This window comes from Spea bombifrons, chromosome 3 (assembly GCF_027358695.1).
Source record: "Spea bombifrons isolate aSpeBom1 chromosome 3, aSpeBom1.2.pri, whole genome shotgun sequence".
Lineage (NCBI taxonomy): Eukaryota > Metazoa > Chordata > Amphibia > Anura > Pelobatidae > Spea > Spea bombifrons.
In genome coordinates, this window is record NC_071089.1 from 122714055 (window position 1) to 122734054 (window position 20000).

The 20000-nt window shown below is 48.1% G+C and overlaps 21 non-coding genes and 5 pseudogenes across 21 annotated transcripts in view; all 26 read right to left on the reverse strand.

Annotated features, from left to right (window-relative positions):
- The window catches only part of LOC128485280 (5S ribosomal RNA), a 119-nt gene extending 9 nt beyond the window's left edge, over window positions 1–110 (reverse strand). Inside the window, exon 1 of the ribosomal RNA XR_008351624.1 lies at window positions 1–110. This exon is cut by the window's left edge and continues 9 nt beyond it. This is a non-coding gene — a ribosomal RNA (5S ribosomal RNA).
- Window positions 111–322: 212 nt separating this feature from the next.
- On the reverse strand, window positions 323–441 carry LOC128486142 (5S ribosomal RNA). Its single transcript, XR_008352456.1, has one exon. It is a non-coding gene; the product is annotated as a 5S ribosomal RNA (ribosomal RNA).
- A 213-nt stretch (window positions 442–654) lies between these two features.
- On the reverse strand, window positions 655–773 carry LOC128485226 (5S ribosomal RNA). The gene has a single exon (XR_008351572.1). It is a non-coding gene; the product is annotated as a 5S ribosomal RNA (ribosomal RNA).
- Window positions 774–997: 224 nt separating this feature from the next.
- On the reverse strand, window positions 998–1116 carry LOC128485690 (5S ribosomal RNA). The gene has a single exon (XR_008352018.1). It is a non-coding gene; the product is annotated as a 5S ribosomal RNA (ribosomal RNA).
- Window positions 1117–1343: 227 nt separating this feature from the next.
- LOC128486422 (5S ribosomal RNA) lies at window positions 1344–1462 on the reverse strand. The gene has a single exon (XR_008352720.1). It is a non-coding gene; the product is annotated as a 5S ribosomal RNA (ribosomal RNA).
- Window positions 1463–1704: 242 nt separating this feature from the next.
- Window positions 1705–1823, reverse strand: LOC128485603 (5S ribosomal RNA). Its single transcript, XR_008351933.1, has one exon. It is a non-coding gene; the product is annotated as a 5S ribosomal RNA (ribosomal RNA).
- A 947-nt stretch (window positions 1824–2770) lies between these two features.
- On the reverse strand, window positions 2771–2889 carry LOC128486023 (5S ribosomal RNA). The gene has a single exon (XR_008352344.1). It is a non-coding gene; the product is annotated as a 5S ribosomal RNA (ribosomal RNA).
- Window positions 2890–3117: 228 nt separating this feature from the next.
- Window positions 3118–3236, reverse strand: LOC128486504 (5S ribosomal RNA). The gene has a single exon (XR_008352798.1). It is a non-coding gene; the product is annotated as a 5S ribosomal RNA (ribosomal RNA).
- A 185-nt stretch (window positions 3237–3421) lies between these two features.
- On the reverse strand, window positions 3422–3530 carry LOC128487090 (uncharacterized; annotated as a pseudogene).
- A 252-nt stretch (window positions 3531–3782) lies between these two features.
- Window positions 3783–3901, reverse strand: LOC128485042 (5S ribosomal RNA). The gene has a single exon (XR_008351398.1). It is a non-coding gene; the product is annotated as a 5S ribosomal RNA (ribosomal RNA).
- Window positions 3902–4137: 236 nt separating this feature from the next.
- LOC128485292 (5S ribosomal RNA) lies at window positions 4138–4256 on the reverse strand. Its single transcript, XR_008351635.1, has one exon. It is a non-coding gene; the product is annotated as a 5S ribosomal RNA (ribosomal RNA).
- A 218-nt stretch (window positions 4257–4474) lies between these two features.
- LOC128485822 (5S ribosomal RNA) lies at window positions 4475–4593 on the reverse strand. Its single transcript, XR_008352149.1, has one exon. It is a non-coding gene; the product is annotated as a 5S ribosomal RNA (ribosomal RNA).
- Window positions 4594–15352: 10759 nt separating this feature from the next.
- On the reverse strand, window positions 15353–15471 carry LOC128487034 (uncharacterized; annotated as a pseudogene).
- Window positions 15472–15674: 203 nt separating this feature from the next.
- On the reverse strand, window positions 15675–15793 carry LOC128486024 (5S ribosomal RNA). The gene has a single exon (XR_008352345.1). It is a non-coding gene; the product is annotated as a 5S ribosomal RNA (ribosomal RNA).
- Window positions 15794–16041: 248 nt separating this feature from the next.
- On the reverse strand, window positions 16042–16160 carry LOC128486354 (5S ribosomal RNA). The gene has a single exon (XR_008352655.1). It is a non-coding gene; the product is annotated as a 5S ribosomal RNA (ribosomal RNA).
- A 227-nt stretch (window positions 16161–16387) lies between these two features.
- LOC128487605 (uncharacterized) lies at window positions 16388–16496 on the reverse strand (annotated as a pseudogene).
- A 270-nt stretch (window positions 16497–16766) lies between these two features.
- On the reverse strand, window positions 16767–16885 carry LOC128486505 (5S ribosomal RNA). Its single transcript, XR_008352799.1, has one exon. It is a non-coding gene; the product is annotated as a 5S ribosomal RNA (ribosomal RNA).
- Window positions 16886–17073: 188 nt separating this feature from the next.
- LOC128487091 (uncharacterized) lies at window positions 17074–17182 on the reverse strand (annotated as a pseudogene).
- A 279-nt stretch (window positions 17183–17461) lies between these two features.
- LOC128487419 (uncharacterized) lies at window positions 17462–17570 on the reverse strand (annotated as a pseudogene).
- Window positions 17571–17815: 245 nt separating this feature from the next.
- LOC128485680 (5S ribosomal RNA) lies at window positions 17816–17934 on the reverse strand. The gene has a single exon (XR_008352008.1). It is a non-coding gene; the product is annotated as a 5S ribosomal RNA (ribosomal RNA).
- A 203-nt stretch (window positions 17935–18137) lies between these two features.
- On the reverse strand, window positions 18138–18256 carry LOC128485823 (5S ribosomal RNA). The gene has a single exon (XR_008352150.1). It is a non-coding gene; the product is annotated as a 5S ribosomal RNA (ribosomal RNA).
- Window positions 18257–18474: 218 nt separating this feature from the next.
- On the reverse strand, window positions 18475–18593 carry LOC128486876 (5S ribosomal RNA). The gene has a single exon (XR_008353149.1). It is a non-coding gene; the product is annotated as a 5S ribosomal RNA (ribosomal RNA).
- Window positions 18594–18814: 221 nt separating this feature from the next.
- Window positions 18815–18933, reverse strand: LOC128485238 (5S ribosomal RNA). The gene has a single exon (XR_008351584.1). It is a non-coding gene; the product is annotated as a 5S ribosomal RNA (ribosomal RNA).
- Window positions 18934–19139: 206 nt separating this feature from the next.
- On the reverse strand, window positions 19140–19258 carry LOC128486026 (5S ribosomal RNA). Its single transcript, XR_008352346.1, has one exon. It is a non-coding gene; the product is annotated as a 5S ribosomal RNA (ribosomal RNA).
- A 215-nt stretch (window positions 19259–19473) lies between these two features.
- LOC128486253 (5S ribosomal RNA) lies at window positions 19474–19592 on the reverse strand. Its single transcript, XR_008352560.1, has one exon. It is a non-coding gene; the product is annotated as a 5S ribosomal RNA (ribosomal RNA).
- Window positions 19593–19843: 251 nt separating this feature from the next.
- On the reverse strand, window positions 19844–19962 carry LOC128485727 (5S ribosomal RNA). Its single transcript, XR_008352055.1, has one exon. It is a non-coding gene; the product is annotated as a 5S ribosomal RNA (ribosomal RNA).
- Window positions 19963–20000: the final 38 nt, after the last annotated feature.

A 20000-nucleotide genomic window follows, 5' to 3' on the forward strand; every position in this document is an offset into this window, starting at 1 on the left:
CACCTGGTATTCCCAGGCGGTCTCCCATCCAGGTACTAACCAGGCCCAACCCTGCTTAGCTTCCGAGATCAGACGAGATCGGGCGCTTTCAGGGTGGTATGGCCGCAGGTGTGAAAGTTTTTTATTTTACTTCTCTTATTCTGCTGCTGCTGCTGCTGCTGCTGCTGCTGCTGCTGCTGCTGCTTGTCGTCAGACAGAAAGAATTATAAGCCCTGGGACAGGACAGAGAAGGTGAGAAGGTTCAAATAAGGGTTTAAAGCTTTGATGATGAGCAAGAAACACATGGCAAAAAGCTCTCCCCGGACTGTGAGAAAAAATTAAAAGCCTACAACACCTGGTATTCCCAGGCGGTCTCCCATCCAGGTACTAACCAGGCCCAACCCTGCTTAGCTTCTGAGATCAGACAAGATCAGGCGCTTTCAGGGTGGTATGGCCACAGGTGTGAAAGCTTTTTATTTTACTTCTCTTATTCTGTTGCTGCTGCTGCTGCTGCTGCTGCTGCTGCTGCTGCTGCTGCTTGTCGTCAGACAGAAAGAATTATAAGCCCTGGGACAGGACAGAGAAGGTGAGAAGGTTCAAATAAGGGTTTAAAGCTTTGATGATGAGCAAGAAACACATGGCAAAAAGCTCTCCCCGGACTGTGAGAAAAGAAAAAGCCTACAACACCTGGAATTCCCAGGCAGTCTCCCATCCAGGTACTAACCAGGCCCAACCCTGCTTAGCTTCCGAGATCAGACGAGATCGGGCGCTTTCAGGGTGGTATGGCCGCAGGTGTGAAAGTTCTTTATTTTACTTCTCTTATTCTGTTGCTGCTGCTGCTGCTGCTGCTGCTGCTGCTGCTGCTGCTGCTGCTGCTGCTTGTCGTCAGACAGAAAGAATTATAAGCCCTGGGACAGGACAGAGAAGGTGAGAAGGTTCAAATAAGGGTTTAAAGCTTTGATGATGAGCAAGAAACACATGGCAAAAAGCTCTCCCCGGACTGTGAGAAAAAATTAAAAGCCTACAACACCTGGTATTCCCAGGCGGTCTCCCATCCAAGTACTAACCAGGCCCAACCCTGTTTAGCTTCCAAGATCAGACGAGATCGGGCGCTTTCAGGGTGGTATGGCCGCAGGTGTGAAAATTTTTTATTTTACTTCTCTTATTCTGTTGCTGCTGCTGCTGCTGCTGCTGCTGCTGCTGCTGCTGCTGCTGCTGCTGCTGCTTGTCGTCAGACAAAAAGAATTATAAGCCCTGGGACAGGACAGAGAAGGTGAGAAGGTTCAAATAAGGGTTTAAAGCTTTGATGATGAGCAAGAAACACATGGCAAAAAGCTCTCCCCGGACTGTGAGAAAAAATTAAAAGCCTACAACACCTGGTATTCCCAGGTGGTCTCCCATCCAGGTACTAACCAGGCCCAACCCTGCTTAGCTTCAAAGATCAGACGAGATCGGGCGCTTTCAGGGTGGTATGGCCGCAGGTGTGAAAGTTTTTTATTTTACTTCTCTTATTCTGTTGCTGCTGCTGCTGCTGCTGCTGCTGCTGCTGCTGCTGCTGCTGCTGCTGCTGCTGCTGCTGCTGCTGCTTGTCGTCAGACAAAAAGAATTATAAGCCCTGGGACAGGACAGAGAAGGTGAGAAGGTTCAAATAAGGGTTTAAAGCTTTGATGATGAGCAAGAAACACATGGCAAAAAGCTCTCCCCGGACTGTGAGAAAAAATTAAAAGCCTACAACACCTGGTATTCCCAGGCGGTCTCCCATCCAGGTACTAACCAGGCCCAACCCTGCTTAGCTTCCGAGATCAGACAAGATCGGGCGCTTTCAGGGTGGTATGGCCGCAGGTGTGAAAGTTCTTTATTTTTTTTTTCGATTAAAAAGGTTTTTATTGGCATCCAGGCACAGCATATAACAGAACATGCAAAGAAAATACATATAGGTCAGAGTAAAGCGGCGCCCAGACGCCCATTTTTCGTTTTTTGTGTGAGATTATGACGTGCAAATAACAGAAACATCGTCAGATATTAACCAATGTAACGTAAAACAAGTGCATACACAAAGCAACAGCGACGTCACTGGTGTTGCTGAAAGTCTCAGGCCTCACCGAACTAAGGTAGTGAGGAGGAAACCAACATGAGGAAAAAAAGGCTCAGAGACAGCTACATCCAGGACCATGCCTGGGAAACATAAGCACGATATGAGTTAGTGTAAATATTCATGGGAAGGAAAACCCTCCCAGGGAATGGGCCAACCCGTAGGTAGAGTCCCCAGGTCGTGGCACCATACGCCATCAGGCAGTGAAAAAAAAAAGAAAAAAAAAAGGGGACGGAACAGCCCTGGAGGGCAAAGATCCCAGTACTGGGACCAGGTGAAAAAGGGGGAAACACAAGGGGAAGGGGAGAAGAGGGAAATCGGGGAAGAAAGGAGAGGGGGCAAACAAACGAACAAACAGGAGAAAAAAGAAAAAGAAAAAAAAAAAAAAAAAAAAAAAAAAAAAAAAAAAAAAAAAAAAAAAAAAGGGGGGGGGGTGAAAGGAAAGAAAGAGACCACACAGCACACCAGAATGATACCTCATAATGCGAAAGTTCTTTATTTTACTTCTCTTATTCTGTTGCTGCTGCTGCTGCTGCTGCTGCTGCTGCTGCTGCTGCTGCTTGTCGTCAGACAAAAAGAATTATAAGCCCTGGGACAGGACAGAGAAGGTGAGAAGGTTCAAATAAGGGTTTAAAGCTTTGATGATGAGCAAGAAACACATGGCAAAAAGCTCTCCCCGGACTGTGAGAAAAAATTAAAAGCCTACAACACCTGGTATTCCCAGGCGGTCTCCCATCCAGGTACTAACCAGGCCCAACCCTGCTTAGCTTCCGAGATCAGACGAGATCTGGCGCTTTCAGGGTGGTATGGCCACAGGTGTGAAAGTTCTTTATTTTACTTCTCTTATTCTGTTGCTGCTGCTGCTGCTGCTGCTGCTGCTGCTGCTGCTGCTGCTGCTGCTGCTGCTGCTTGTCGTCAGACAGAAAGAATTATAAGCCCTGGGACAGGACAGAGAAGGTGAGAAGGTTCAAATAAGGGTTTAAAGCTTTGATGATGAGCAAGAAACACATGGCAAAAAGCTCTCCCCGGACTGTGAGAAAAGAAAAAGCCTACAACACCTGGTATTCCCAGGCGGTCTCCCATCCAGGTACTAACCAGGCCCAACGCTGCTTAGCTTCCGAGATCAGACGAGATCGGGCGCTTTAAGGGTGGTATGGCCACAGGTGTGAAAGTGTTTTATTTTACTTCTCTTATTCTGTTGCTGCTGCTGCTTGTCGTCAGACAGAAAGAATTATAAGCCCTGGGACAGGACAGAGAAGGTGAGAAGGTTCAAATAAGGGTTTAAAGCTTTGATGATGAGCAAGAAAAACATGGCAAAAAGCTCTCCCCGGACTGTGAGAAAAAATTAAAAGCCTACAACACCTGGTATTCCCAGGCGGTCTCCCATCCAGGTACTAACCAGGCCCAACCCTGCTTAGCTTCCGAGATCAGGCGCTTTCAGGGTGGTATGGCCGCAGGTGTGAAAGATTTTTATTTTACTTCTCTTATTCTGTTGCTGCTGCTGTTGCTGCTGCTGTTGCTGCTGCTGTTGCTGCTGCTGTTGCTGCTGCTGTTGCTGCTGCTGTTGCTGCTGCTTGTCGTCAGACAGAAAGAATTATAAGCCCTGGGACAGGACAGAGAAGGTGAGAAGGTTCAAATAAGGGTTTAAAGCTTTGATGATGAGCAAGAAACACATGGCAAAAAGCTCTCCCCGGACTGTGAGAAAAGAAAAAGCCTACAACACCTGGAATTCCCAGGCGGTCTCCCATCCAGGTACTAACCAGGCCCAACCCTGCTTAGCTTCCGAGATCAGACGAGATCAGGCGCTTTCAGGGTGGTATGGCCGCAGGTGTGAAAGTTCTTTATTTTACTTCTCTTATTCTGTTGCTGCTGCTGCTGCTGCTGCTGCTGCTGCTGCTGCTGCTGCTGCTGCTGCTGCTGCTGCTGCTTGTCGTCAGACAGAAAGAATTATAAGCCCTGGGACAGGACAGAGAAGGTGAGAAGGTTCAAATAAGGGTTTAAAGCTTTGATGATGAGCAAGAAACACATGGCAAAAAGCTCTCCCCGGACTGTGAGAAAAAATTAAAAGCCTACAACACCTGGTATTCCCAGGCGGTCTCCCATCCAGGTACTAACCAGGCCCAACCCTGCTTAGCTTCCGAGATCAGACGAGATCGGGCGCTTTCAGGGTGGTATGGCCGCAGGTGTGAAAGTTCTTTATTTTACTTCTCTTATTCTGTTGCTGCTGCTGCTGCTGCTGCTGTTGCTGCTGCTGCTGCTGCTGCTTGTCGTCAGACAGAAAGAATTATAAGCCCTGGGACAGGACAGAGAAGGTGAGAAGGTTCAAATAAGGGTTTAAAGCTTTGATGATGAGCAAGAAACACATGGCAAAAAGCTCTCCCCGGACTGTGAGAAAAAATTAAAAGCCTACAACACCTGGTACTCCCAGGCGGTCTCCCATCCAGGTACTAACCAGGCCCAACCCTGCTTAGCTTCCAAGATCAGACGAGATCGGGCGCTTTCAGGGTGGTATGGCCGCAGGTGTGAAAGTTTTTTATTTTACTTCTCTTATTCTGTTGCTGCTGCTGCTGCTGCTGCTGCTGCTGCTGCTTGTCGTCAGACAAAAAGAATTATAAGCCCTGGGACAGGACAGAGAAGGTGAGAAGGTTCAAATAAGGGTTTAAAGTAGACTTGGGCACCAGGGGGCTCTTCGTGTTCGTCTTCGTGCTCGTCTTCGGGGAAAAAAAAATCTTCGTATTCCGCGAATATTCGCCCGTTCCTGTCTTCTCTTCGGGCGAATATTCGCGGACATTCTTCGTGCTCGTTTAATCTTCGTTTTCTTCCTGGTTGCCTAGCAGGGGTTAATACGGGGTTAATAACACATCACAGCAGCAGCAGCTGCCGTGAAGGTACGTGTGTGCAGCTCTATTGGTCGTTTCGGCAGGGGGCTGGTCTGGCATCAACGAGTGAATTGCAGAACTGCAGAATGCACTTCATTCGTTGATGGCAGGCGAGCCCCCTGCCGAAACGACCAATAGAGTTGCACACACATACCGAGGTGTACTGTCCATAGATGTTTAATAAAAGAATAGGGAATATTTTACATTTTTAAATTGATTTTGGACCACTTTACATGCCTAACATTTGCTACCTATTTACAATGGCATACTTTGCAACAACCCAACTTACTTATTGGACAGGACTGGAAAATAGCAGGACTGTCCACCAAAATCTTGGGTGTGTTGGCAGGTATGCTGATGGAAAAATGTTGGACAAGAACTAAAAAATAGCTTAGGGTTAATGTACGGTTATGTTTAAGATTAGTAGCAGTGCACTGGTTTGGTTAAAGATGGATTATGTCTAAATAATAATAATTTAATTTTAATGTTTTTTTTTAAAAAAAAAATAGGGGTTTATTTAAATGTATTTTAAAGTTAGATTTATTATTTAGTACTTGATTATATTTATTAAATGTTTATAGTAGCGTTACCTACCGAGCTATACCTACCTATGTGTATTTGCATTTTGCATACCTAGTTTAGCTAAATTAGATGGGACAGGACTGGAAAAAAGCAGGACTGTCCCTGAAAAAGTTGGGTCTGTTGGCAGGTATGTGGATGGAAAAATGTTATAGGGTGAAGTGTGAGTTATAGTGTTAATGTAATGCTATTAGTGAGTGAAGGCCAGGGCAAATAACAAGGAAAAGGTCCTTGTGTTTTGTGCATTGTAAGTGTGTGTGTATGTGTGTTATGTGTGATGTCACTGTGTGTTATATGTGTTATATGTGTTATTGTGTGTGTTATGTTTGGTTGGTTGTGTATCAGAAGGAAAATAATGAAATGGAAAAGGAAATGGGAAAGGCAAATGAGTGGGCAATTGGCGACCCGCTCACCTGTTTCACCCCAGGGCAAAGCACCCAAACACTGTCAGTCTTAGACGTTTGGCAGCAGACTTCCAGAGCTCAGACACAAGGCCCTAGCGTAAGCTGGCCACTCCGGCGGAGGTAGCAGGCGTTGCCACACCGCAAACAGAGGCAGCCAGGGGGGAGAAACTGCCCTTACCATTAGGGACATTTTGGGCATGACTCTAGCCAGGAAGCGAACTGGCAGAGAAGAGATGCTGGCACCACCACCAGCAGCAGCATTGAAAAATGGGAAAGGCGAATGAGTGGGCAATTGGCGACCCACTCACCTGTTTCACCCCAGGGCAAAGCACCCAAACACTGTCAGTCTTAAACGTTTGGCAGCAGACTTCCAGAGCTCAGACACAAGGCCCTAGCGTAAGCTGGCCACTCCGGCGGAGGTAGCAGGCGTTGCCACACCGCAGACAGAGGCAGCCAGGGGGGAGAAACTGCCCTTACCATTAGGGACATTTGATTCATGACACTAGCCAGGAAGCGAACTGGCATCGAAGAGACACTGGCACCACCACCAGCAGCAGCAGCAGCAGCAGAATTGGGAAAGGCGAATGAGTGGGCAATTGGCGACCCACTCACCTGTTTCACCCCAGGGCAAAGCACCCAAACACTGTCAGTCTTAAACGTTTGGCAGCAGACTTCCAGAGCTCAGACACAAGGCCCTAGCGTAAGCTGGCCACTCCGGCGGAGGTAGCAGGCGTTGCCACACCGCAGACAGAGGCAGCCAGGGGGGAGAAACTGCCCTTACCATTAGGGACATTTGATTCATGACACTAGCCAGGAAGCGAACTGGCAGAGAAGAGACACTGGCACCACCACCAGCAGCAGCAGCAGAATTGGGAAAGGCGAATGAGTGGGCAATTGGCGACCCACTCACCTGTTTCACCCCAGGGCAAAGCACCCAAACACTGTCAGTCTTAGACGTTTGGCAGCAGACTTCCAGAGCTCAGACACAAGGCCCTAGCGTAAGCTGGCCACTCCGGCGGAGGTAGCAGGCGTTGCCACACCGCAGACAGAGGCAGCCAGGGGGGAGAAACTGCCCTTACAATTAGGGACATTTTGGGCATGACTCTAGCCAGGAAGCGAACTGGCAGAGAAGAGATGCTGGCACCACCACCACCACCACCACCACCAGCAGCATTGAAAAATTGGAAAGGCGAATGAGTGGGCAATTGGCGACCCACTCACCTGTTTCACCCCAGGGCAAAGCACCCAAACACTGTCAGTCTTAGACGTTTGGCAGCAGACTTCCAGAGCTCAGACACTAGGCCCTAGCGTAAGCTGGCCACTCCGGCGGAGGTAGCAGGCGTTGCCACACCGCAGACAGAGGCAGCCAGGGGGGAGAAACTGCCCTTACCATTAGGGACATTTGATTCATGACACTAGCCAGGAAGCGAACTGGCATCGAAGAGACACTGGCACCACCAGCAGCAGCAGCAGCAGCAGAATTGGGAAAGGCGAATGAGTGGGCAATTGGCGACCCACTCACCTGTTTCACCCCAGGGCAAAGCACCCAAACACTGTCAGTCTTAAACGTTTGGCAGCAGACTTCCAGAGCTCAGACACAAGGCCCTAGCGTAAGCTGGCCACTCCGGCGGAGGTAGCAGGCGTTGCCACACCGCAGACAGAGGCAGCCAGGGGGGAGAAACTGCCCTTACCATTAGGGACATTTGATTCATGACACTAGCCAGGAAGCGAACTGGCATCGAAGAGACACTGGCACCACCAGCAGCAGCAGCAGCAGCAGAATTGGGAAAGGCGAATGAGTGGGCAATTGGCGACCCACTCACCTGTTTCACCCCAGGGCAAAGCACCCAAACACTGTCAGTCTTAGACGTTTGGCAGCAGACTTCCAGAGCTCAGACACTAGGCCCTAGCGTAAGCTGGCCACTCCGGCGGAGGTAGCAGGCGTTGCCACACCGCAGACAGACGCAGCCAGAGGGGAGAAACTGCCCTTACCACTAGGGACATTTTGGGCATGACTCTAGCCAGGAAGCGAACTGGCAGAGAAGAGATGCTGGCACCACCACCAGCAGCAGCATTGAAAAGGCGAATGAGTGGGCAATTGGCGACCCACTCACCTGTTTCACCCCAGGGCAAAGCATCCAAACACTGTCAGTCCTTGGCGTTTGGGAGCAGACTTCCAGAGCTCAGACACAAGGCCCTAGCGTAAGCTGGCTACATTGGCGGAGGTAGCAGGCGTTGCCACACCGCAGCAAGTGCAACCAGGGGGGAGAAACTACCCTCACCATCAGGGACATTCGAGGCATGACACTAGCCAGGAAGCGAACTGGCATTGAAGAGAGACACTGGCACCACCACCAGCAGCAGCAGCATTGGAAAAGGCAAATGAGTGGGCAATTGACAACCCGCTCACCTGTTTCACCCCAGGGCAAAGCATCCAAAGACTGTCAGTCCTTGGCGTTTGGGAGCGGACTTCCAGAGCTCAGACACAAGGCCCTAGCGTAAGCTGGCTACATTGGCGGAGGTAGCAGGCGTTGCCACACCGCAGCAAGTGCAACCAGGGGGGAGAAACTGCCCTTACCATAAGGGACAATTAAGGCATGACACTAGCCAGGAAGCGAACTGGCAGAGAAGAGATGCTGGCACCACCAGCAGCAGCAGCAGCAGCAGCAGCAGCATTGGAAAAGGCGAATGAGTGGGCAATTGACGACCCGCTCACCTGTTTCACCCCAGGGCAAAGCATCCAAAGACTGTCAGTCCTTGGCGTTTGGGAGCGGACTTCCAGAACTCAGACACAAGGCCCTAGCGTAAGCTGGCTACATTGGCGGAGGTAGCAGGCGTTGCCACACCGCAGCAAGTGCAACCAGGGGGGAGAAACTGCCCTTACCATAAGGGACATTTGAGGCATGACACTAGCCAGGAAGCGAACTGGCAGAGAAGAGACACTGGCACCACCACCAGCAGCAGCATTGGAAAAGGCGAATGAGTGGGCAATTGACGACCCGCTCACCTGTTTCACCCCAGGGCAAAGCATCCAAACACTGTCAGTCCTTGGCGTTTGGGAGCGGACTTCCAGAACTCAGACACAAGGCCCTAGCGTAAGCTGGCTACATTGGCGGAGGTAGCAGGCGTTGCCACACCGCAGCAAGTGCAACCAGGGGGGAGAAACTGCCCTTACCATAAGGGACATTTGAGGCATGACACTAGCCAGGAAGCGAACTGGCATCGAAGAGACACTGGCACCACCACCAGCAGCAGCAGCAGCAGCAGAATTGGAAAAGGCGAATGAGTGGGCAATTGACGACCCGCTCACCTGTTTCACCCCAGGGCAAAGCATCCAAACACTGTCAGTCCTTGGCGTTTGGGAGCGGACTTCCAGAGCTCAGACACAAGGCCCTAGCGTAAGCTGGCTACATTGGCGGAGGTAACAGGCGTTGCCACACCGCAGCAAGTGCAACCAGGGGGGAGAAACTACCCTCACCATCAGGGACATTCGAGGCATGACACTAGCCAGGAAGCGAACTGGCATTGAAGAGAGACACTGGCACCACCACCAGCAGCAGCAGAATTGGGAAAGGCGAATGAGTGGGCAATTGACGACCCGCTCACCTGTTTCACCCCAGGGCAAAGCATCCAAGCACTGTCAGTCCTTGGCGTTTGGGAGCAGACCTACAGAACTCAGACACAAGGCCCTAGCATAAGCTAGCTACACCGGCGGAGGTAGCAGGCGTTGCCACACCGCAGCAAGTGCAACCAGGGGGGAGAAACTACCCTTTCCATTAGGGACATCTGAGGCATGATTTCAGCCAGGAAGCGAACTGGCAAAAGATACTGGCACCACCACCAGCAGCAGCGTTGGAAACGGAAAAAGGTGAATGAGTGGGCAATTGACGACCCACTCACCTGTTTCACCCCAGGGCAAAGCATCCAAAGACTGTCAGTCCTAGGCGTTTGGGAGCGGACTTACAGAGCTCAGACACTAGGCCCTAGCGTAAATTGGCTACACCAGCGGAGGTAGCAGGCATTGCCACACCGCAGCAAGTGCAACCAGGGGGAGAAACTACCTTAAACATTAGAGAGAAAAAATTTAACTTTCCAAGCTAAGAGCTGGGTAACCCAATTTGGGCAGATTGAATTTAAGAAAGGCAATCTGCTCCATCAGATGAGGTGCCATGCGTGAGCGCTGTGGACTCAGTATGTTTCCAGTCATAGAAAACACGCGCTCACTTTGAACAGTGGTTGGCGGACATGATAGAAGCTGCTGCGCAACCCATGAGAGTGCAGGCCACACACTCTTCTTTTCATCCCAGTAGCTAAGAGGATCAACATTAGGAGCAGAAGGAACTTCACAGAGGTAAAGTTTGACCATTTCAGCAGCACTACTCTCCTTTCTGCTGCTAGCTCTGTCAGATGGTCCAACTATACTGCCAAGTGCCTCTTCCCAAAACGCAGCTGCTCCACTCAGCTGTGTTGTGCTGCTTGTGGCACTGCTGCTGATGCTGCTGCTAGGGGTAGCAGACCACATCATCTCTTCCTCCTCCTGCACCTCACCCTCCTCGGACAGCATTCCCATTTTACGCTGCCAGTCACGCACCTTGTTGACCAATTGCTCCCGGTAGCTACTGAGAACATTGAATTTCAAAGCTAGCTTTCCCTTAATTCTTGGATCACAAAGGCACGCTAGCATCATTTCGGGACTCTCTTCCATTCGCTTGCGAAGGTGTACTTTTAGCAGATCCTTCAGCTTCCTGACTATGGCTGCTACGTCAGGATGTAGAGTGCCACCTTGAACAGCCTCACGGTTTCCAAGGAACACATCCATCTTGCTGCCTAGATGGGAGAACACTGGGATTACCTGGGCCAGACTGGCAGTGTTTGAGCTTAAATTTTCTGTGGCATCCCTGAATGGTTTAAGGACTGCCACTAGCTGGGCGATCACTGTCCAATCCTCCCTATTCAATGGAGAGGTAATCCCTATATTGTGCTCTGAGGCAAGATTATGGATTGCCCTCTGCTGCTCCAAAATCCTCTCTAGCATGTCTAACGTGGAGTTCCACCGTGTACTGACATCCTGACGTAGGCAGTGTACGGGAAGACCTGACCTCTCTTGCTCTTCCCTCAAAAGTTGGCTAGCCTTAACACTATGGTGAAAGTGCCCAGCGATCTTTCTGCAGCGGGACAGAACTACTGCTGCCACATTAGTTCCTTCTGACATTGCTGCCTTCACTACAAGATGGATGATGTGGGCTGCACAGCGCACACCAACAATATGACCATCTCGCAGCGCTTTCACCATATTGGCACCTCCGTCAGTTACCACAAAACCAACTTCAACATTGGTGCCCGCCTCTGCTCCCACCCAAAGGCTAAACATTTTCCTAATCGCATGCAGAATATTTTGGGAAGTGTGCTTTTCATCCATCACTTCTGCATGGAGAAGGAATGATCGGTAGCCTGCTGCAGCAACTTCCTTAGACACACCGGGCTGCCACCAGTGTGCTGTCAAAGAAAGAAAGGCATGCTGGGCGCTAGGTGCACTCCACAAATCTGTAGTGAAATGAACACACTGACCAGCAGCCTTGGAAAGCTCCTCTTTCACTGCTGCAACACAGGACCGATACAGCGAGGGGACAATGTTCCTGCTGAAAGTGGAACGTGACGGAACTGTGTATTGTGGAGCCACAGCCGCCATCAATTGTTTGAAAGGCTCCCCTTCAATCATGGAGAAGGATGCCCCTCCAACAGCAATGAACTGACCAATAAGTCGCGTTACTTTATTGGCCTGCTGTTTGGGCATCGTTCTCTTGGAGTGGAATGCCCCAAATTCTTCCAGGGTGGGCTGGGCATGCAGTGCTCCAACCTGCCTTGGTCTCTGGCTGCCAGCACTAGTTGCTGCTGCTGCTGCTGCTGCTGCTGCTATTGGCTCAGAAGAAGAAGCTGTTGGGGTTTTTCCACGGCCACCAGCTATGCTGCCTGCACTAAGTTTTACCTCTGCATCTTTCCCCAATAGCACAGCGTTGTGTTGAGTGCTGAGGTGATGCTTCATGCTAGCACTGGTAAAATGGCCAGACACTTTCCCTCTGCTTATTAGCTTCCCACAATGTTTGCACTTTCCATAGCGCCCTTCTTCAACATTTTCAAAGTGCTCCCAAATTGGGGCGCGCATAGCCTTGGAGTGTGCCTTGGGTGCTGCTCTTACTGCTCGGGGTGGATGAACAGAGGCAGAACTAGTGGTGGTGGGACTGGTGGTAACAGTACTGGCCATAGTGGGACTGCTAATTGCTTTAGATTTGCTAGGTTTTGCTGCTGCTGCTGGTGGTGGTGATGGTGATGATCGTAGCGGAGAAGGTGGAGGCTCAGGGGAAAATTGTGCACTAGTCATTTGGACACTGCTCCCTGAGGAATCTGATTCCTGACCACTCATCTCCTCTACTTCCTCTGGCTCATAGTCTAGCTCTTCATTAGCCAGATCGAATGGAATTCCTGCTAGGCTGGAGCTAAGACTGATATCGTCGTGAGACTCGTGACTAGTAGTAGTGCGAGCAGGAAGAATAGACTCTGCACTTGGCCTCTCAGTCTCAGGCTCCTCTGCTACCTCGCTAGGTGGAGTTCCACTATGTGTAGCCCTCTCTCTAACTGTCTTTACAAAAATTTTGTAAGGACTTGGTGGCTTGCTAGAGGTACTAGGAGGACATGGCGTGGCGGTACCAGTGGGAACAGTAGGCGCAGCACTAGTGGTGGTAGAGGCGGTAGAGGTGGGGGTGGTGGTGGTGGTTTTCCCTACAAAGGAATGAGATCGCTTTGGTTTGGGACCCCTCTGAGTCTTGCTGCTAATTTGGCTCTGCTTGGTACCTTGCATGCTGCTGGTGGATGGGGAAGATGCTGCTTGGGGCAAAAGGCACTTCTTTTTAGTCACTGGGCTGGTACTACTTGTGCTACCCTTTAACTTTGAACGTGCTTCTGGTGCTTTAGGCTTTCCGTAAAAAACCATAGAGCTTGTGGGCCTAGCCGCACTACTACTGCCTGCTTTTGGTGCCTTTCCTTTACTTGATGATCCTTCAAGCAATGCTTCCCCAAATGATAAGCGAGAGCTTGGCCTACTTGGCCGACTAGACTGACGCAAAGGCTGCATCTTAGAACTGGTGGTGGTGCTGGTGGTGGTGCTGGTGGTGGTGGTGGTGGTGGTAGATGGAGCTTGTCCCTCCTTAGTCCCAAAAGGAGGATCCATTTCAAATTTTGTGTTGTGTGTGTAGTGTAGTGTAGTGTAGTGTAGTGTAGTGTAGTGTTTAAAAAACTATAAAAAAAAAATAAAAAAATAAAAATAAAAAAAAGGAAAAACGAATTAAAGACAAAAAAATTAGAGGAAGTTCTCTTCAGTGCTACTGCTTAAAAAGTAAAACTATGCACTACTGCACTGTGCTGTGTGCAATCTGCCAAAATCCTAAAGTTATTTAAATTATTAACTCAAGATTAACTATTTAATAACTAGCAGTATTTTATTTTTAATTTGAATTTACACGGGCCTAAGAGCTTAGCCTACTACTATGCTAGCCTAAAGCTATATTTCCTTACTATAAGTCTACCTCTAGGCAGACGCTCTCAAACCCACTAAGCTAAAGTGAGGTTAAATCAGATTCAGTATATGATTTATTAATTAATATTAAGTTATATAATATTAATAGATTAGAACTAATTTACTTATATATTATGTATTATAGATAGAAGAATATAGATTATGAATTAGAATTTAGAATTAGAATTACTTATATTATAGATTATGAATTAGAATATTATTATTTATAATATATTATAGATTAAGATTAAAGAAGATTAGAATTATTTTAGTACTACAGCTAGTAGCTTGAAGCTTTGCTTAGTACAGCTCGTCACAGTCAATTTTTCTTGAAAAGAATTAGAAATAAAATAAAATGTCACAGCAAAACAGTTATCTTCACTGCTTGCTGCACTCACTAGCCCAACAAGTTCACTTCACTGATGGACTGAGGTGAGCAAAACACTAAGGGTACTTTTAATAAAATTGAAATAAAATGTAAAATAAATGAGAAAATCTTTGCAAAACAGTTAACGTCACTGCTTGCTGATCAAAAAAAAACACAGCACTTATGCAGCTGCACTCACTAGCCCAACAAGTTCACTTCACTGATGGACTGAGGTGAGCAAAACAAATGAAATAAAATGAAAGATTAATTAAGAAAAATTGACTTGGTCTCTTACTGTTGCTAAAACAAAGCACAAACTATAGAGCTGCAGCACCAGTACTAATAAGATTAGCTGAACTATACGCTAGTAGTAATTAATTAATATTATTACTTTTATTTATAGCTAATTTAATTAACTATTAAGATAAGAAAGAATTAGAGAATTATTGATATTACTGATTTTAGATTAGACACTAGTAGATGTTCTGAATGTCTACAGTACACTCTACACTAGTATACTATTACTAACTATAACTGACAAATATATATATTTTATAATGAATTCAATTATTAATTATATTAATTAATATTACTGATTTTAAATTAGACACTAGTAGATGAATGTCTACAGTACACTCTACACTAGTATACTATAGTATATATATATATATGACTGACAAATATATATATATATATAATATTATAATGAACTATTAAATTATAGATTCTATTAAATTGTAATTTATAAATTCTATTTAATTTATTTAAGCAGGACAGGCAATAGGCACTAGTGCCAGCCCAGGGCAAGGGCACCCCAGTGCCACTGAGGCACTGGGTGCACTGTCAACTCAACAGCACTTACACTAAAGTTGATGACAAATTAATTTTAAAAAAATTAAATTAATCAAATTATTATTATTAAATATATTAATTAAGTAGCACTGAAGTGAGGATGAAGTACACAGTGAGAAATGGCAGGCTAAGGCTTACCAGTCTCACACAGAACAGAACAATCTCTCTCTGTAACGCTCGGATGCAGCACAGCAGTGTTGCCAAAGCAGTCACAGCGAAAAATGAATGGATCTCTCAGGCAAGCTCTGGTCTTATAAAGGCGCCTTCAGAATTCAAAAAACAGCAGCACAGGCATTGGACGAGACCCTTAGCGTTACGTCACAAGAGTGAGCTGATTGGACAGACGAGGATCAGCTCACTCCTGTTTGAAATTTTGGCGGTTGCGCGGCAAAAACGAAGACGATCACGAAGAATCTTCGATTCTTCGTGATTGTGAGTCTTCGTCTTCGCCTACGGTTTGCCGGCACTGTATTCTGTTCTACGTTCCTTCGGAACGAACAAAAAAACGGCCTCTTCGTGCTCGTTTTCATGTTCGCCCGAAGACGAATGCACAAGTCTAGTTTAAAGCTTTGATGATGAGCAAGAAACACATGGCAAAAAGCTCTCCCCGGACTGTGAGAAAAAATTAAAAGCCTACAACACCTGGTATTCCCAGGCGGTCTCCCATCCAGGTACTAACCAGGCCCAACCCTGCTTAGCTTCAAAAATCAGACGAGATCGGGCGCTTTCAGGGTGGTATGGCCTCAGGTGTGAAAGTTTTTTATTTTACTTCTCTTATTCTGTTGCTGCTGCTGCTGCTGCTGCTGCTGCTGCTTGTCGTCAGACAAAAAGAATTATAAGCCCTGGGACAGGACAGAGAAGGTGAGAAGGTTCAAATAAGGGTTTAAAGCTTTGATGATGAGCAAGAAACACATGGCAAAAAGCTCTCCCCGGACTGTGAGAAAAAAATAAAAGCCTACAACACCTGGTATTCCCAGGCGGTCTCCCATCCAGGTACTAACCAGGCCCAACCCTGCTTAGCTTCCGAGATCAGACGAGATCTGGCGCTTTCAGGGTGGTATGGCCACAGGTGTGAAAGTTCTTTATTTTACTTCTCTTATTCTGTTGCTGCTGCTGCTGCTGCTGCTGCTGCTGCTGCTGCTGCTGCTGCTGCTGCTGCTGCTGCTGCTGCTGCTGCTGCTTGTCGTCAGACAGAAAGAATTATAAGCCCTGGGACAGGACAGAGAAGGTGAGAAGGTTCAAATAAGGGTTTAAAGCTTTGATGATGAGCAAGAAACACATGGCAAAAAGCTCTCCCCGGACTGTGAGAAAAAATTAAAAGCCTACAACACCTGGTATTCCCAGGCGGTCTCCCATCCAGGTACTAACCAGGCCCAACCCTGCTTAGCTTCCAAGATCAGACAAGATCGGGCGCTTTCAGGGTGGTATGGCCGCAGGTGTGAAAGTTTTTTATTTTACTTCTCTTATTCTGTTGCTGCTGCTGCTGCTGCTGCTGCTGCTGCTGCTGCTGCTGCTGCTGCTGCTGCTTGTCGTCAGACAAAAAGAATTATAAGCCCTGGGACAGGACAGAGAAGGTGAGAAGGTTCAAATAAGGGTTTAAAGCTTTGATGATGAGCAAGAAACACATGGCAAAAAGCTCTCCCCGGACTGTGAGAAAAAATTAAAAACCTACAACACCTGGTATTCCCAGGCGGTCTCCCATCCAGGTACTAACCAGGCCCAACCCTGCTTACTTTCCGAGATCAGGCGCTTTCAGGGTGGTATGGCCGCAGGTGTGAAAGTTCTTTATTTTACTTCTCTTATTCTGTTGCTGCTGCTGCTGCTGCTGCTGCTGCTGCTGCTGCTGCTGCTGCTGCTGCTGCTGCTGCTGCTGCTGCTGCTGCTGCTGCTGCTGCTGCTGCTGCTGCTTGTCGTCAGACAGAAAGAATTATAAGCCCTGGGACAGGACAGAGAAGGTGAGAAGGTTCAAATAAGGGTTTAAAGCTTTGATGATGAGCAAGAAACACATGGCAAAAAGCTCTCCCCGGACTGTGAGAAAAGAAAAAGCCTACAACACCTGGTATTCCCAGGCGGTCTCCCATCCAGGTACTAACCAGGCCCAACGCTGCTTAGCTTCCGAGATCAGACGAGATCGGGCGCTTTAAGGGTGGTATGGCCACAGGTGTGAAAGTGTTTTATTTTACTTCTCTTATTCTGTTGCTGCTGCTGCTGCTTGTCGTCAGACAGAAAGAATTATAAGCCCTGGGACAGGACAGAGAAGGTGAGAAGGTTCAAATAAGGGTTTAAAGCTTTGATGATGAGCAAGAAAAACATGGCAAAAAGCTCTCCCCGGACTGTGAGAAAAAATTAAAAGCCTACAACACCTGGTATTCCCAGGCGGTCTCCCATCCAGGTACTAACCAGGCCCAACCCTGCTTAGCTTCCGAGATCAGGCGCTTTCAGGGTGGTATGGCCGCAGGTGTGAAAGATTTTTATTTTACTTCTCTTATTCTGTTGCTGCTGCTGCTGCTGCTGCTGCTGCTGCTGCTGCTGCTGCTGCTGCTGCTGCTGCTGCTGCTGCTGCTGCTGCTGCTGCTGCTGCTGCTGCTGCTGCTGCTGCTGCTTGTCGTCAGACAGAAAGAATTATAAGCCCTGGGACAGGACAGAGAAGGTGAGAAGGTTCAAATAAGGGTTTAAAGCTTTGATGATGAGCAAGAAACACATGGCAAAAAGCTCTCCCCGGACTGTGAGAAAAGAAAAAGCCTACAACACCTGGAATTCCCAGGCGGTCTCCCATCCAGGTACTAACCAGGCCCAACCCTGCTTAGCTTCCGAGATCAGGCGCTTTCAGGGTGGTATGGCCGCAGATGTGAAAGTTCTTTATTTTACTTCTCTTATTCTGTTGCTGCTGCTGCTGCTGCTGCTGCTGCTGCTGCTGCTGCTGCTGCTGCTGCTGCTGCTGCTGCTGCTGCTGCTTGTCGTCAGACAGAAAGAATTATAAGCCCTGGGACAGGACAGAGAAGGTGAGAAGGTTCAAATAAGGGTTTAAAGCTTTGATGATGAGCAAGAAACACATGGCAAAAAGCTCTCCCCGGACTGTGAGAAAAAATTAAAAGCCTACAACACCTGGTATTCCCAGGCGGTCTCCCATCCAGGTACTAACCAGGCCCAACCCTGCTTAGCTTCCGAGATCAGACGAGATCTGGCGCTTTCAGGGTGGTATGGCCGCAGGTGTGAAAGTTCTTTATTTTACTTCTCTTATTCTGTTGCTGCTGCTGCTGCTGCTGCTGCTGCTGCTTGTCGTCAGACAGAAAGAATTATAAGCCCTGGGACAGGACAGAGAAGGTGAGAAGGTTCAAATAAGGGTTTAAAGCTTTGATGATGAGCAAGAAACACATGGCAAAAAGCTCTCCCCGGACTGTGAGAAAAAATTAAAAGCCTACAACACCTGGTACTCCCAGGCGGTCTCCCATCCAGGTACTAACCAGGCCCAACCCTGCTTAGCTTCCAAGATCAGACGAGATCGGGCGCTTTCAGGGTGGTATGGCCGCAGGTGTGAAAGTTTTTTATTTTACTTCTCTTATTCTGTTGCTGCTGCTGCTGCTGCTGCTGCTGCTGCTGCTGCTGCTGCTGCTTGTCGTCAGACAAAAAGAATTATAAGCCCTGGGACAGGACAGAGAAGGTGAGAAGGTTCAAATAAGGGTTTAAAGCTTTGATGATGAGCAAGAAACACATGGCAAAAAGCTCTCCCCGGACTGTGAGAAAAAATTAAAAGCCTACAACACCTGGTATTCCCAGGCGGTCTCCCATCCAGGTACTAACCAGGCCCAACCCTGCTTAGCTTCAAAGATCAGACGAGATCGGGCGCTTTCAGGGTGGTATGGCCTCAGGTGTGAAAGTTTTTTATTTTACTTCTCTTATTCTGTTGCTGCTGCTGCTGCTGCTGCTGCTGCTGCTGCTGCTGCTGCTGCTGCTTGTCGTCAGACAGAAAGAATTATAAGCCCTGGGACAGGACAGAGAAGGTGAGAAGGTTCAAATAAGGGTTTAAAGCTTTGATGATGAGCAAGAAACACATGGCAAAAAGCTCTCCCCGGACTGTGAGAAAAAATTAAAAGCCTACAACACCTGGTATTCCCAGGCGGTCTCCCATCCAGGTACTAACCAGGCCCAACCCTGCTTAGCTTCCAAGATCAGACGAGATCGGGCGCTTTCAGGGTGGTATGGCCGCAGGTGTGAAAGTTTTTTATTTTACTTCTCTTATTCTGTTGCTGCTGCTGCTGCTGCTGCTGCTGCTGCTGCTTGTCGTCAGACAAAAAGAATTATAAGCCCTGGGACAGGACAGAGAAGGTGAGAAGGTTCAAATAAGGGTTTAAAGCTTTGATGATGAGCAAGAAACACATGGCAAAAAGCTCTCCCCGGACTGTGAGAAAAAAATAAAAGCCTACAACACCTGGTATTCCCAGGCGGTCTCCCATCCAGGTACTAACCAGGCCCAACCCTGCTTAGCTTCCGAGATCAGACGAGATCTGGCGCTTTCAGGGTGGTATGGCCACAGGTCTGAAAGTTCTTTATTTTACTTCTCTTATTCTGTTGCTGCTGCTGCTGCTGCTGCTGCTGCTGCTGCTGCTGCTGCTTGTCGTCAGACAGAAAGAATTATAAGCCCTGGGACAGGACAGAGAAGGTGAGAAGGTTCAAATAAGGGTTTAAAGCTTTGATGATGAGCAAGAAACACATGGCAAAAAGCTCTCCCCGGACTGTGAGAAAAAATTAAAAGCCTACAACACCTGGTATTCCCAGGCGGTCTCCCATCCAGGTACTAACCAGGCCCAACCCTGCTTAGCTTCCAAGATCAGACGAGATCGGGCACTTTCAGGGTGGTATGGCCGAAGGTGTGAAAGTTTTTTATTTTACTTCTCTTATTCTGTTGCTGCTGCTGCTGCTGCTGCTGCTGCTGCTGCTGCTGCTGCTGCTGCTGCTGCTGCTGCTGCTGCTGCTGCTGCTGCTTGTCGTCAGACAAAAAGAATTATAAGCCCTGGGACAGGACAGAGAAGGTGAGAAGGTTCAAATAAGGGTTTAAAGCTTTGATGATGAGCAAGAAACACATGGCAAAAAGCTCTCCCCGGACTGTGAGAAAAAATTAAAAACCTACAACACCTGGTATTCCCAGGCGGTCTCCCATCCAGGTACTAACCAGGCCCAACCCTGCTTACTTTCCGAGATCAGACGAGATCGGGCGCTTTCAGGGTGGTATGGCCGCAGGTGTGAAAGTTCTTTATTTTATTTCTCTTATTCTGTTGCT